Source organism: Anastrepha obliqua, chromosome 1 (assembly GCF_027943255.1).
Source record: "Anastrepha obliqua isolate idAnaObli1 chromosome 1, idAnaObli1_1.0, whole genome shotgun sequence".
In the NCBI taxonomy this organism is placed as follows: Eukaryota; Metazoa; Arthropoda; class Insecta; order Diptera; family Tephritidae; genus Anastrepha; species Anastrepha obliqua.
In genome coordinates this window covers 163210679-163226577 of record NC_072892.1, presented here as the reverse complement: position 1 = coordinate 163226577, position 15899 = coordinate 163210679, and positions in this window count along the sequence as shown.

Below are 15899 nucleotides of genomic sequence, written 5' to 3'. Positions count from 1 at the left end.
ACCGCGCGAACCGAACCATTATTTTCGTAATAAATTTGCACGATTTGCAAACGTTGTTCAGGTGTAAGTCTATTCATTATGAAATGGCAAACCAAACTGAGCATAAATCAAGTGACAGCTGTCAAAAAGACCATCTACGAAAAAAGTAGTGCCAACGTGAAAACCTAACCTGTAAAAAACACACCTTTTATTATAAATCGTCAACCGTGACGACTCTGTTCTTTGCGTTCGAGCGCTGGGAGAGGTTGAATTTTCATGTATTCAAACTTTATACGCGTTTTTCTCAAAACTCTGTTTTTCGAATTGGCGTACACGATAACCCGAAAAGTTATGACCGATCGCACTGAAATGCACACATCTTTTTTATGATATTGCTTTCTATGTGAATTTACAAGTTTTCGAAAATTTTTCGAAAAAAAATTTTTTCGAAGCAAAAATACCGTAGTAGGAAAATTCGCCCCAAAATTAGTTTTTGTTTTTTAAGCATTTTATTCCGCGATTTTTTCCATTTTTGTTTAATTCATATAGAAATTATGACATTAGTAAACAAAGCCCTTCGAAATCTCCTGTGGCGTAAAACAAGGCGACGCGCTTTCCACATCTTTATTTAATCTCTTTCTTCACTATGCGATAAAAAACGAAGTGAAGTTTGAAAGCCTTTTTAGTCACTCAGGAATAACAATCGCGTACGCGGATGATATCGCAATAGTGACAAGAAACAGAAGATATCTCATTGAAACCTTCTGTAACATTGAATTTCGTGCAAAATCAGTAAGCCTTAGAATAAATGAAGGCAAAACTAAATATCTGAAGGTCTCCCGCAGCGAAGAAAGACGAAGTCCTGAAAACATCCAAATCGGAACATTAACTTTTGAAGGTGCTCAACACTTCAAATATTTGGGAGTGTTAATAAAAAATGAGAACAGTAGTTACGACACAATGCAAGACAGAATAATGACAGCAAACAAAGCATATTACGCCCACACAAAATTGCTGAAGTCCAAACTGCTCACACGTGAATGTAAACTCCGCCTCATTCAGTCAATAATACTACCGGTGCTGTCCTACGGCTGCGAGTATTGGACATTGACAAGCAAAGACGAAAGAAACTTAAGAGTTTTCGAATGAAAAGTACTCCGAAGGGTGTTTGGCCCCATATGCTGCAACGATGGAACATACCGAATACGCTACAACGACGAGCTGCTAAACTTATATCAGGGAGAAGACGTCGTGAAATACATTAAATCCCGAAGGCTTCGATGGTTAGGGCACACTGTGCGCATGGAAGACAGCCGCGCCTAAAAATCTTTTTTATCAACGAATTGTCTAATGACCCGAGCCCGAGGACGTCCAAGGTTAACCTGGCTTGGCCAAGCCAAGCTACGAGTTAGGAGCTGGAGATATATTGCTATGAACCGTGAAGATTGGGAGAGGATTGTGGATGAAGCTAAAGCTCACCCTGAGCTGTAATCGCTACCTGATGATGATGATGATGAGTAAACAAAAAAAGTTTGATTTTTTGTATTCAGGTCACTGACGCCGATGCTACAATGCCCTCCGATTGATAAGCACCGCTGCGACCTTCCTGGAAGAATTGAGTGTACATCCGCTATTTTAAATGATTAAAATAAAAAAAAAAATGTCTATATGATTTTAATGTATAAATTAACTATGCCAATTTAGAAAAAAATATTTTGACTTCTTCATTTTAAATAATTTTAATGAAAAGCAGGAAATCTCCCTTAAGTTCTGCAATAACCATTCTATAACGCCAAACCATAACGCCTTAAGCTTTACTGTAATATTAACCATAACGATATTTACTGTCATCGATTATTTATGCCATAGGCATACACAGCTGATTTTTACATAGGTTGGGTTAGGTTGAGGCGGTTGTCCTGTGGGGCACACTCAGGTTTATAACCCATTGTGATGCCGTGTGAGGAACTTGTTCCCATCTCTCGTAAAGCCAGTGTGTGATTTAAAAGAAAATTTAGAATACCTCTGATTTTTGCAGAACTGAGATCTTCCAATTCATCTAGAATCTAGAATAGTAAACCTACGCCCGGATAGAGCAGGACAATGGCACAGGAGGTGCAAGATCGACTTTTCCCCTTCCTCATCTAGAGAGCTTCTGCAGAAGTCATGTTCCTTCACGCCAATCCTCTTCGCGTGTCTGCCTATCAGGTAGGGCCCTGTTATGTATAATTGAAATCAATGTGCCAAGACTGTGCTTACTTTGGCTTAGCAGATATTCTGCGCGTTTTTCTGCGGTGGTTTCATTACGCCATTTTTCATTCGCTACTCTTATAATTTCCTCAAGGAAAACGAGCTTATATGTTTGTCATGCCATTGTCTGTGTACTCATCAGCCACCTTGGTGTCGACTCTCGCTAATTCTTCGGTCCTACAGTAACAATGTAACAATGGCCAGGTACTCGTATCACTTTTAGGTGAAATGACTTAGCCATCTCATTAAGAGTGGCATTCCACGGCTACCTTGGAGCCGAAAGGAGTTGCCTATATGCCACGATATCTTAATTTGGTATACCCGCAAAACTAATACGGCTATGAGAGATGACGTTGCTCAATACCAGCAGCGCCGTCAGAATTGGGGTACCCGAGCCGTTTGATACCGAACGAGGTTGACGCCGAACGAGGTTGACAAGGTGACGCGCTGTACTTTAACTTCTTTAACCTGATGCTGGAAAAAATCATGCGAGCTGCCGAACCTAAACGCCCTGGCAGTTTTTTATAAAAGCGTACAATTGTTGGCGTATGATATTGACATCAACGGCCTTAACAACCGCACTGTGGCGAATGGGTCTGGTGGCGAACGAGGACAAAACGAAGTACCTCCTGTCATCAAACAAACAGTCGGCACACTCGCGCATCGGCACCCACGTCACTGTTGGCAGTTATGATTTCGAGGTTGTACGAGGGGTGCCTTTTACATGTCGGGATTAGAGAACAGAAACAAATTTTAATCATCGAAAATCACTTTATTGTTTTTCAAAATATTCTCCATGAAGATCTATACACTTTTGCATGCGTTTGAACCAATTGTCGAAGCACTTTTGCCCCTCTGAATGAGGTACCTCCAAAACATGCATTCTGAATGCCGCAACCGCTTCTTCAGGTGTCGAAAAACGTTGACCTCTCAGTTTGTTTTTTACGTAGGGGAATAAAAAGAAGTCATTCGGTGCCAAGTCAGGACTATACGGCGGATGACCCATTAATTCGATGTTTTGGGTGCTCAAAAATGCAGTGTTTGAGCCGATGTGTGAGAGCTCGCATTGTCCTGGTGAAGAGTGATCCGTCTTTGGCGATTGATTTTCCTAATTTCTTGGAAGACAACTACCAAACAAATGGTTGTGTACCACTCAGAATTTACTGTTCAGCGTTGTTCTAGTGGTATGGTTGCGACATGTCCAGTTTTTCCGAAAAAACAGGCGACCATTTGCTTGGAAGTGCTTCGTGCGCGAACAACTTTTGTTGGATTTGTCTCATCTTGAAACACCCATACAGTCGACTGCTGTTTACTTTCGAGCTCATACGCGTAAATCCATGATTCATCACCTGTCACGATGTCATAGACGTGTTTCGAAGCCCCGCGATCGTATTTTTTGAGCATTTCCTTCGACCAATCGACACGAGCCTTTTTTTGAGCGATTGACAAATTGTGTGGGATCCAACGCGAACAAATTTTTTTGACAGTCAAATGTTTATGCAATATTGAATGTATGCTGGTCCCACTAATACCTAAGATTGTCTCAATCTCACGATAGGTCACATGACGATCTTGCAATATCAGTTCGCGCACAGCATCAATGGTTTTCGGAACAACAACTGATTTTGGACGACCTTCACGAAATTCGTCTTGGAGTGAACTACGACCACGATTAAATTCACCATACCTTCGATAAACACTGGTCCTTGGACCGAGATGAATCTTTTAAGTTACTGTAAACAACACAAATAGCGCTGGTATTTCAAAACGTTCTGAGTACGTAAAAGCCAAAAAATGTGAAACTTTGCGATACAGCTGTCAGTTGCCAGATTGCAACACCAGGGTTGCCAAATCCCGACATATAAAAGGCACCCCTCGTAAAAGACTTCGTGTATTTAGGAACCAGCATCAACACCGATAACAAAGTCAGCCTGGAAATCCAACGTAGAATCTCCCTTGCCAACAAGTGCTTCTTTGGACTAAGTAGGCAAATGAGCAGTAAAGTCTTCTCTCGACGAACAAAACTAACGCTCTACAAGGCTCTCATCATGCCCGTCCTAACGTATGGCGCAGAAGCGTGGGTGATGACAACATCCGATGAAGCGACCCTTGGAGTGTATGAGAAAAAGATTCTGCGCAAAGTTTTTGGACCTGTTCAAGTTGGTGACGGAGAGTAATTTTGGCAATGGAACAATGAGCTTTACGAGGACATAGACATAGCGCAGCGAATAAAGGTCCAGCAGCTTCGTTTGCTGGGTCATGTCGTCCGAATGGATATAAACGCCCCGGCTCTGAAAGTATTCGATGCGGCATCAGCTGGTGGTAGCAGAGAAAGAGAAAAGCCTCTTCTGCTTTGGAGAGATCTGATGGAGAAGGATTTGGCTTCCCTTGATGTGTCCAACTGGTGCCGGTTAGCACGAGGAAGAAGAAGTTTTGACAACATCGCGGGATTAAGGTAGGATTTAAGTTGATTTGTCGGCACATGGCTCTCCATGTGGTAAATGTTACATGTGAAGATTTATTTTCGTTTATCTTCAAGCGCCAGCTTCGGAGCCATTTGCAGATTTTATTTATGCCGATTTGGAGCTTAGCAGAGGCCTCTGCGGGATCTGCAGCTAGCGTCACAATAGCAGTGCATTCACCAAAAAAATCGGTTTAAATATAAAACTTAAAATTTAATTATTAAATATTGTAGAATAAAAATACGCATACATGATAATATTCGCTGTAGTTTTTTTATTTGATTTCATGCCTAATCTACATGAGTTTAATGAGCTAAATTGAACTACAAACAAATTTATGTGTTATAATTAACTTCTTCCAAACAAAATTTTATTTCTATTGTAAAATACCGATTATATTGATAAACATGACCCTAACCACCATTAGCAGTTAGAATACAGTCTTTTCAGCTTAATAAATCACCTATTCTGTTGAATAAAAATTTGCCAGTATATTATGTATGTACAGTAGCTCCAAGGGAAACTCGTGCATCCACCTACATATCTGGTTTTACATTAAATAGGGGGGACTATTATTGCAATAAAAACTAATTGCTTTTATTTAATTAGTATACTAGGTAATGCATTAAACGGCAAAGGCAAAATTTGAAATGCTCCCTTATTTATTAAAATAAATACAAATTATTTAACAAGTGGCAATTTTCAACGCAAAAACCAAACTCGTACAGTGTTCATTTATCAGTCAAAAAGGAACCATTTTTAAGTGTACAGAAACTCGTAACAAACGCCGAAAATGATTTAGGGAAAAAATGTTGTGCACAGACAATTAAAAAAATACTCAATAAGGCTAATATCGACGGCAGAAGCGCAAGACATAGACCCCATATCAACGACCGTAATCGTAAAGCAATGCTGCGATTTGTCAAGAAACATCAACCGAAAGATTTCTCATTTTGGCGGAACGTGCTATTGATTGGTGAAAGCAAGTTCAACCTTTTTGGTTCAGATGGGTCTCCTGGTTCAGATGGAGAAGATCAAATGAAGCATTACTTGCCAAAAATATGAAGTCTACAGTAAAGTACGGTGCTGGGTCAGTAATGGTGTGGGGTTCATTTTCTGCATCTAGGTCGAGAGAATGGCATTTTATTGAGGGTATTATGAATCAGCTGTGTACCATTTTAAAAGAAACATTAGCACTTTGGTCCAGGCGAAGATTTGCATTTTTATCAGGACACTGACCCGAAGCATAAAGCGTATAATGAGCGATCGTGATTGCTATATAATAGTGCGCATGTCATAGATACACCAGCCCAGAGTCCAGACTCGACTCCATCGAGGCGATCCAAAAAACTGTGACAGCCGAATTGAACGCGATTCCGGCGGATGAGTTTAAAAAATGTTTCCTGCAGTTGAAGGACCGCTACCAGCAGTGTATTGACGCTCAATGTTTAATAAAACTGCTTAAAAAAAATAAGGCTTATTACTTTTCAATCAAACTCTGTATCTTGATGGGAAAGTTCGCCAGCATAGCATAAGTACAAAGGATGACATGAAGAGGGTTCTTCAGGACGAATGGCAAAAAATTGAGCCAGCTTGTTAAAAGTATCCCAAATATGTAGATTACAAATAGTTCTCAGAAACAAGGTCATGCATACGAAATTTTAATATTTGCAATAACTTTACTTTTACATAATGTACGAGTTTCAAGTTGGCATTGAATTACATGGATTTTATTTTTTCACGTCACTTAAGGAGACAGATACAGTAGAAGCCCGATAAGTACAATTGGAAAATTTCAGCAATGATTGCACTTAGCGAAAAATTGCACTTTTGCGAATTTCTCCTGTGGTTCGAGGAATACCTAGGGAAAAATATTTTAACTCTACTCAATGCAATTAATAAGCTCAAAAGGTCGATATTCAAAAAAAATGAACACATATTTATTGAAATTAATACAAAGAGATCAATGCGGAAGGACATATGAGTGTGTGCTCCAAAATTCAATTATTTTTTTTGGAAAAACTTTGTTATTTTCGATTGCGTTTTCTCGTAACACTTTTCAAGTGCTTTTGATCGGATATCATGCAAACAAGCGATCTGATTGAATGACAGTACATCGTTCTGTTCACCCCATTTCAAAATTGTATTCACACAGCCAAAAATCGATTCATGTTGAACTTTTTCGGTTGTTTCTTCTTGAGTAGTATCTTCGGGTTCATTGGCTTCATTATCACCTTCATCTATTCCTAATTCCAAAACCCAATTGCGGATTTCATCTGTGTCTGCTTCATCCACATAGTTTTCGACCATCTCATCGTTGTAATCCTCCAACAAGAAGGGGGTCGTCAATTTCGATATCCAATGGCATATCGTCTGGATTAGATTCAATAATCGCGTCAACTGTTGGGCTTGTACCCAATACGCTTTTCCAGCATTTAGCGATCGTTTCAGGGAGCAATTTCCCCCATGCTTGGCTCAACATGATCACGGCGGTTTTCAAATCAATTTTCTTCAATAGTTCATGTAATGAAGAATCTTTTTCACTAATTATGGTTTCCATTAGCAATGTTTTGTATTGAATTTTTGTCAAGTTAATAACACCTTGATCCATTGGTTGTAAAATCGCTGTGCAATTGGCCGGAAAATACATCACTTCGATCTCACCACAAACTAATTCTTCTTCGGGCGGATGAGATGGGGCTTGATCCAGCAAGAGTAATGCTTTGGGTGGAACATCATCTTCTTTGGCGAATTTTTTCACTTCTTCGACAAAATTATCAAAGAACCACTTTTTGAAAATATCCCGCGTCATCCAAGCAATCTTGTTGCTAGCATAATTCACCGGTAGACGAAAATTTTTAAAACAACGCGGATTCATAGATTTGCCGATCGTTAATGGTTTTATTTTGTGGCTGCCATCACCATTTGCACACAAAAGAACACTGATTCGATCTTTTGAAACTTTGTTGCCTGGAGCACTCTTTTCATCTTTCGAAACGTAGGTTTTATTTGGTAAAAGTTTCCAAAAGAGCCCCGTTTCATCAGCTTTATATATTTGTGATGTTACATATCCTTTTTCAGCGATTTCGCCGTCAATTTTTCCTTAAATGGCTCAATGGCTTCTGGATCACAAGATAATGATTCACCAGTCACAGTGAAATAGCGAAGTCCGAAGCGTTTCTTGAATCGCAAAAACCATCCATCACTTGCATTGAATTGTTCTCCATCCTTTTTTATTTCATCAAATATTTTTAATGCTTTGCTTTTCAATATCAAGCTAGAAACAGGAGCATTTCGTCACCGCTGATTCATGAAAAACTGGTACAAACGCTTCTCGAGCTGTGAATGATTGCCAAACCGCAAAGTTTTCCGTTTATTTCCAAGTGAAAATGAATTGTATGCATTTTCTTTTAATGAACGGGATTGTTTTTTTATTCGGCAAATCGTTGCGCAATCAACTTTGTATTCGAATGCAAGATCTCGTTGTTTAACGCCTTTTTCAATTTTTTGGAGAATCTCATCTCTTTCTTTCAATGTAAGAAAATGTAGATTCTTTTTCACTTTTCCCATGATTTTATTTGATGAAAGCAAAAAAAAATTATTCAAACTCCGAACGATTGTTTTACTCTCAAGAACCAGCTTGAAACTAACGCGTGTTGAATGTCACAAACGATTCGATGCAATATTTTATGATATCAGCGCTACAATTTTACAGTTATTTGTAAAAATCAAAAATCACAAAGCGTGAGAACAGTGTTTTTGGTCGCAATAATTCCGAGAACCATGACTGTGCATAGCTATAAAGCTGTGTCTTCGCGCGTGATGAACGCAAATACATTGCCGTATTAAGTAAAAAATTTCTTCGAACAAGAATTCTTTTGCGCCCGAAAATTGCAATTTTTTATTGCTCTTTTCGAGTTTTCTATGGACTCAAAATCGAATTGTACTTTCCGCGAAATTGCAGTTATCGGTATTGCACTTATCGGGCTTCGACTGTACCTGTAAGCGGCCATGATTTTGATTAAAATTATTTCAAACGAAAAAGTCAATATATTTTTTTCAAAAATTGAATAAAATATAATTTTTGTAGGAAATTATTGTAATTTCTCTGTATTATGATAATATTGGTATAGCTCAATTACGTATGGAACAAAATATCGGTCAAAATCGGCACTCCTCCATCCGATGACGCTGAGGCGTAATTGAGGTTCTATGCCGTTAATGTGCCGAATTATCTCATACTTTAGCTCTTGAATTATTGCTGGCTTATCAACGTACAACTTTTCTTTCAAATAACCCCAAAGAAAGAAGTCCAACGGTGTCAAATCACATGATCTTGGCGGCCAGTTGACGTCGCCGCGACGTGAGATTTGATTCGGCCATCAAATTTTTCGCGTAAAAGAGCCATTGCTTCGTTAGCTGTGTGACAAGTGGCACCATCCTGTTGAAACCACATATCGCCCATATCGTCCACATCCATATCTTCCAATTCGTGCCATAAAAAGTTCGTTATCATCTCACGATAGCGAACACTATTCACAGTAACTGCCTGACCGGCCTCATTTTGGAAAAAATACAGCCCAATGATGTCGCCGGCCCATAAACCGCACCAAACCGTCACTCTTTGTGGGTGCATTGGTTTTTCGGCAATCACTCTTGGATTATTATTCGCCCAAATGCGGCAATTCTGATTATTAACGAATCCACTGAGGTGAAAATGTGCCTCATCACTGAAGATGATTTTCTTCGAAAATTGCTCATTCACTGTTGCCATTTCCTGCCACCATTCTGACCATTGACGACGCTTGAAATGGTCAAGAGGCTTAAGTTCTTGAGTCAATTGCACCTTGTAAGCGTGTACATGCAAGTCTTTATGCATAATGTTCATCAACGACGAGCGTGAGAGGTGCAATTGTTCGGCACGACGACGAGTTGAGGTGGACGGCTCTTCAACCACACTATCGCGAAGAGCAGCAATATTTTCTGCAGTGCGAGCTGTACGAGCATGCACTGGTGTTGTCACATTTCCTACAGACCCGGTTTGCTCAAACTTTTGCACAATTTTTCCGATTGCACGCACATTTGGACGATTAAATTGACCGAAAAAATCATGAAGTGCACGGTATGCATTTTGATTTGAATGGCCATTTTCATAAAAAGCCTGAATAACTTTAACGCGTTGCTCGATTGTGTATCTTTCCATAGTTCAAATTGAATTAGTCTGAAATTGAAAAATGTCAAATGAAATGCAAAAAAAAATTGACGTTTAGGTGTGGTTCACATTCAACATCGGCCCTTGAAATTTAATCACCCTTTATACATTTTTTTTTTTATTTTAATCATTTAAAATGGCGGATGTACTCTCAATTCTTCCAGGAAGGTCGCAGCGGCGCTACTCAATCGGCGGGCATTGTAGCATCGGCGTCAGTGACCTGAATACAGAAAACCAAATATTTTTTTTCTTTATTAATGTCATCATTTCTATATGAATTAAAAAACAAATGGAAAAAAAAATCGCGGAAGAAAATACTAAAAAAAAAAAATGAATTTTGGGGCGAATTTTCCTACTATTTTTGCTTCGAAAAAATTATTTAGTCGAAAAGGTTTCAAAAAGTTGTAAATTCACATAGAAAGTAATATCATAAAAAAGATGTGTGCAAAATTTCAGGGAGATCGGTCAATAACTTTTCGAGTTATCGTGTACGCCAATTCGAAAAATATGTCGAAATGTAACTTTACCTCTCCCAGTGCTCGAACGCAAAGAATAGAGTCGTCACGATTGACGATCTATAATATTATATAAGAAATACTTAAATTTACGTCCTAAAATTTGTTTGGCATATTCTTAACATTTTATGAAAAAAAAGTTTGTTTTCGAAACTTTACAGGTATCTGCCCCCTTAAAATGTAATTGAATTAAAAATTTGAGTTTAATTATTTTGCTCTTGACTAATACCACTGTAGTAATAAAATATGCAATAACTTTTTTGAACCTATGAACCTTATGATTGATGAAAATAAATATTTTTTTTTTTTTTTTAATTGTACGAGTTTCGCTTGGGGCTACTGTATGTGTGTTTGTACATATGTACTTATATGACCGAATGTATTGCGCAATTCGTAGCGCACGAGTATGCCAGACTTTTTTCTAGATTTGGAGGGACACCTACACATTTATATGATTACCAAAATGGCAGATGATTTTTAGAAAAAGTTTTTTGCACGCCCTCGAAGGTGCGTCATTACCTTTTTTTCAATATTTATTATTTCAGGTCACAAGCAACGAACCAGGTACTAATCGAATAGTAGTCACACACCAGAACCCTCAGCTACTGCGAGCGCAAGCAAAACGAAAAACTTATTAGAGATTTCAAATTTGATAAAAAACTTCTACTTTGAAGGCCGGAGACCTTTTCAATATATATAATTTTTGGCACTGTGTTGTTATCGCTGCTTCTTGCACAAACTGCTATAATCATTTGTTTTCTACGACAAATAACAAAAACAAAAATATACATAAATAAAATTTGCTCGTTTAGCATTAAGCGGTTAACAATTTTAATACCCTCGTTTCGCGGTGAAACTTTTAATCTAGAACTCATACAAATTTTACTTGCTGGTATCATTGGCCTTGACTTTTCAAAGTCATTGACATTTAGGTAAACTTAAATTAAATATGCATAGGTGCCTTGGCTATGAATCCGTCCCACGACACATTATACGGAGTACTTGACAAACTGGAGTCAACGCCATTCTCCAATAAAAGCTTTTCGAATATCTCTAAATACCATTACAAAAATTCGTCTACGCCTAACTGACGCCAATTAGGAGCAAGTGATTCCAAGTGCTTTCCCACTCCGTTCTTCTTATTCAGAGAAGGCAATAGCGACGGTGCAGAGCTCGAGTGCGATGATTGTTCGTCTAATGACAGAAGACAATTTGTCTTATATTCCTTTTCGGCCTTGTCATTTTCTTCGATTTTCTTATCGAATTAAGAAAGAGTAAATAACAGCACGGATTTTATCTAAAAATGGCGAATCCTAGAAGTGGAATGTGATAATTTCGAGTCTAATTTTCAAAACTTCTGCCCGACAAATGATTACCGTCTGCAGTCTAATAGAAGCGTGTCAGCCATAACTTAGAAACTAAAGGGTTCTCCAATAGGTGTTATTTTGAATAGCCCACTATTTCGGTAGATGTCACTTTCGAAGCTGTCATTTTTTGATATTTGGCAAGTAGAAACTACGCCATTAATAAAAATGGAACGATACACGCTTAAACAACGCATTGAAATTCACTATAAAAGTGGTGAAATTTTGGCAGAGACGGTTCGTAAAACCTGAACATTTTTAGGTCATCGTAAAGCACTTTGTCGGATTGCAGAATAAAACCCGTGCACGTCGCTCAAAAACAGCCGAAAATATTGCTGTTGTAGCCGAAAGTGTTGAAGAAAACCCAGGTTTGTCCATTCCTCGTCGTTCTTTGGAATTAGGCATTCCACAAGCGTCATTACACCGTATTTTGCGTAACGATGTGGGTGTTAAAGCTTATAAAGTCCAGTTAACACAAGAACTCAAGCCGGCAGATCATAAACAACGTCGTGTCTTTGCTGATTGGGTCGTTGAAATGCATGAAAATGATCCGGAATTCCATCGAAAAATCATCTTGAGTGATAAGGCCCATTGCCACCTCGGTGGCTTCGTAAACAAGCAAAATGGTCTGACTGTTTGGTGCAGTTTATGGTCCGGCGGACCTCACCTTTCCGAAAATGAAGCGGGAACAACAGTTACGGTGAATGGATTGCGCTATCGGGAGATGAATAACGATTTTTTATGGCATATGGAATTGGATGGTATTGATCTGGATAACGTTTATTTTCAACAAGACGGCGCTACGTGCCACACAAGCAACGAAACCATCGACCTTTTATCAAAATAACACCTCTCTTTGGAAACCCCTTTATTTGACCAATTCGATTGTAATTAGATAGCTTTGTACGGGCTAATAATATTTATTACACGCAATATGTTCAATAAAATCTATAGTCACCATCATTATTTTCTTCTTCTTAAATGGCGCGATAGCCACTTACGCAATTTTGACCGAGTTTAGCAAAGCTCGCCAATTGTTTCTTTCTCGTTCTAACCCGCGTCAGTTGGCCGCACCAAATGAAGCCAAGTCCTTCTCCGCCTAAACTTTCCAACGTAGAGGAGACCATGCTCTACCACCAGCTGGTACTGCATCCAATACTTTCAGAGCCGATGCATTTGTATCCATTCAGACGACATGACCCAGCCAACGAAGCCGCTGGAGCTTTATTCGTTGCGCTATGTCTACGTCGTTTTAAAGCTCTCATACAGCTCATGGCTCCATTGCCTGCGATACTCGCCGTCACCAACGTCCAAAGGTCCAAAAATCTGCCGCAGAATCTTTCCCTCAAACACTCCAAAAGACGACTCATCACTTACCACCATCAGCGCGCTATAATAGCTTCACATTTTCGAATCATACTTTGTGTTAATTTCTTCGCAAGTTGTAAAGGTAATCGGCTCCAAATCAAACGAATTCGCCTTGATAACTCCTTGACCGTCTATCTTTGTTTTTCTTTGAGTTTTTGCTTAACTATTACCCAAATATATTCAGTAGAGTTGGCATCAGCCCAATCCAACATTTCAATCCCCCGCTACAAAACTTCGGCTTCGATGCTTGGGATCGTTGACTTCTTGTAAAATCCAAGGTTGGTTAGTTATTTCAAACATCTTCACAGCTGACGGTAGAAATGCTTTTTGGTAAATTTTATTCATCAAAACCGCATTCACATTGGGAGTAAAGACAAATAAACAGCCAAACCCTTTTTCGGAGAAGCAGCACAAACATAAACCTTAACTGGATGCCTAACAGTTTGTCGGAGTTGTCGATTGCAACAGGAACGACACATACAACTACGAGTATTAGTCCAAAAGGAAAATTCATTCGTGAATATAACATTTGCAAGATTCCGGTTTGAATTTGCCTTAGCTTATACGAATCTTTTTTCAATATGAGATAATGAGGGCAGCTTTTCTTTCAATGTGCTCCGGAATTTGAGGTTTTCTGCACGTAAACATCCTCGAATCGTGTCTTTGCTTACATCAAAACCACTTTCTCTTATAACTGCTTCAGCTTCACGCAACAATAAGTTCGACTATTTCACAAAAAATCAATGATTTTCTTATTTTGCTTTGAAGATATTTTTTGTTTTGGGGTCCCGCCATCTTCGGTCGGCCGTTGCCTCCATTTATTTATGAATGTCTTCGACTTCTTCAAATATTTTGCTGTAGATGCGCGTGACATTTTTGGATCTTTAGGTTGTGCATAAAGGAAAACCGCTTCAAATCCTTTTTCTTGCACGGACCCCATTTTCTCACAAATCTAACAAACTTCAAAACGCGTATTGCGACGTACGTCTCTTTTACTGCATTTAAATTGTTTTCATAACGGAACTCTAAGTATGAATTTTGCCAGCCACGCTTCTATTAGAGAGACTGTACATTCAACAACCATTGAATCGGTCGTAATAGATACACCTGCATGGAGAAATCATCGAAAGTTCGTCATCAGCTTTACAAACTTTCGCCCTCCAAATGCCTCCAACGAAGTCCAATCACCATCTATGGCACACGAAAAGCTGCAAGCTGTAACCCACATTTTTTTCCTTGTTCACTCCTCTCGAGAGCATAGGGTCTCGACAAGACTCTTCTATCATATACGGTTTAGTGCTGTTGTTTTTGCACCGTCCCATGAGTTGTCGGCATCTGCTAGTTTTCGCAGCATCGACCGTCTCCAAGTATTTTTTGGTCCGCGATCTCTGCTCTCTTGCGGGTTTCAGTCCAGTGCCATTCTTGTGCTGCTATCTGGTAGTTTTCTCAATGTGTGTCCTATCCATCGCCACTTTCTGCGTTTGATTTGCCTAAGGATGGCATCCTGTTCACACACTCGCTCAACCAGTCGTTGTTCAGACGGCAACGAACTGTCATTGGTTGATTTTTTTCGTAAATCACCAACACAATCTTAGTTTTTTTTTGTAAACACATCCCAAGTGATGCTGATTCTCCATCCGCAGAATCTGTCAAATTTGTTCAGAGCCGAGTAACGGTCTACGCAAGCACTCGTGCTACACATGAAAGAAAATTTCAAATTAGGCAACCTCCCCGGTCACCTAAATATCCTAAATAAAATCAAAAACACCATAATCATGGCTCAAGTCTCAGACCACATTGACCCAACACTCTGTTTCACAAAAGGATACACAGTTACCTTTCCTGAGAGGATCGAGTGGAAAACAAACCCAAAATGGATGAATGATGATTCACAAAAATGGTACACTGATGGATCAAAAACACCTTATGGTGTAGGAGCAGGAGTAGTGGGGCCCAGAATCCACAAATCATTCACCCTCACCAGGGACACCACCATCTTCCAAGCGGAACTATACGCAATAATGGAAGCAACAAATATCATGCAACATAGAAACCACAAGATAGTAAAGATCAAAATACTCTCGGACAGCCAATCAGTTCTAAAAGCTTTAGATAGCTATACCTACAACTCAAAAACTCTCTTAGAATGCCACAAGGCACTCAATAACCTGGCATCCAAAAACAATGTCTCATTAATTTGGGTACCGGGATATGAGGGATATAACGGCAACGAAAAGGCAGACTTTCAAGCCAAAAAAGGGGCAGATGCAAACTTCATCGGACCTAGTCCCATGTTCGGATTCAACAAAAACAGCCTGAAACAAAAAGTAAAACACTGGGCCAAAACTCTATTAAATCAGCATTGGAACAACGTAGAGGGTCTTAGACACTCCAAAAAGTTCAATGCTAAAAGAGCTAACATGGCCCTCACGTTAAACAAAAAGAGCATTCGCACTCTCACAGGCGCCCTCACGGGTCACTTCACCTGCAACAAACACTTACATAAATTAGGCATAACTAACTAACACCAGCACCTGCAGATTTTGCTGCGAAGATGAGGAGTCTATAGAACATCTCATTATCGAATGTCCGGAGTTGACGCATAGCAGGAAAAGGTTTTTAAACAAGTTCATGCTTACAGATGAAGACCTTCAATCACTCCCTCAGAAGGAGCTGGTACAATTCATAAGCATACTTAACAGTCAATAGACAGCATAGGGTGCACAATAGATCAATATGGTCGCAGTGC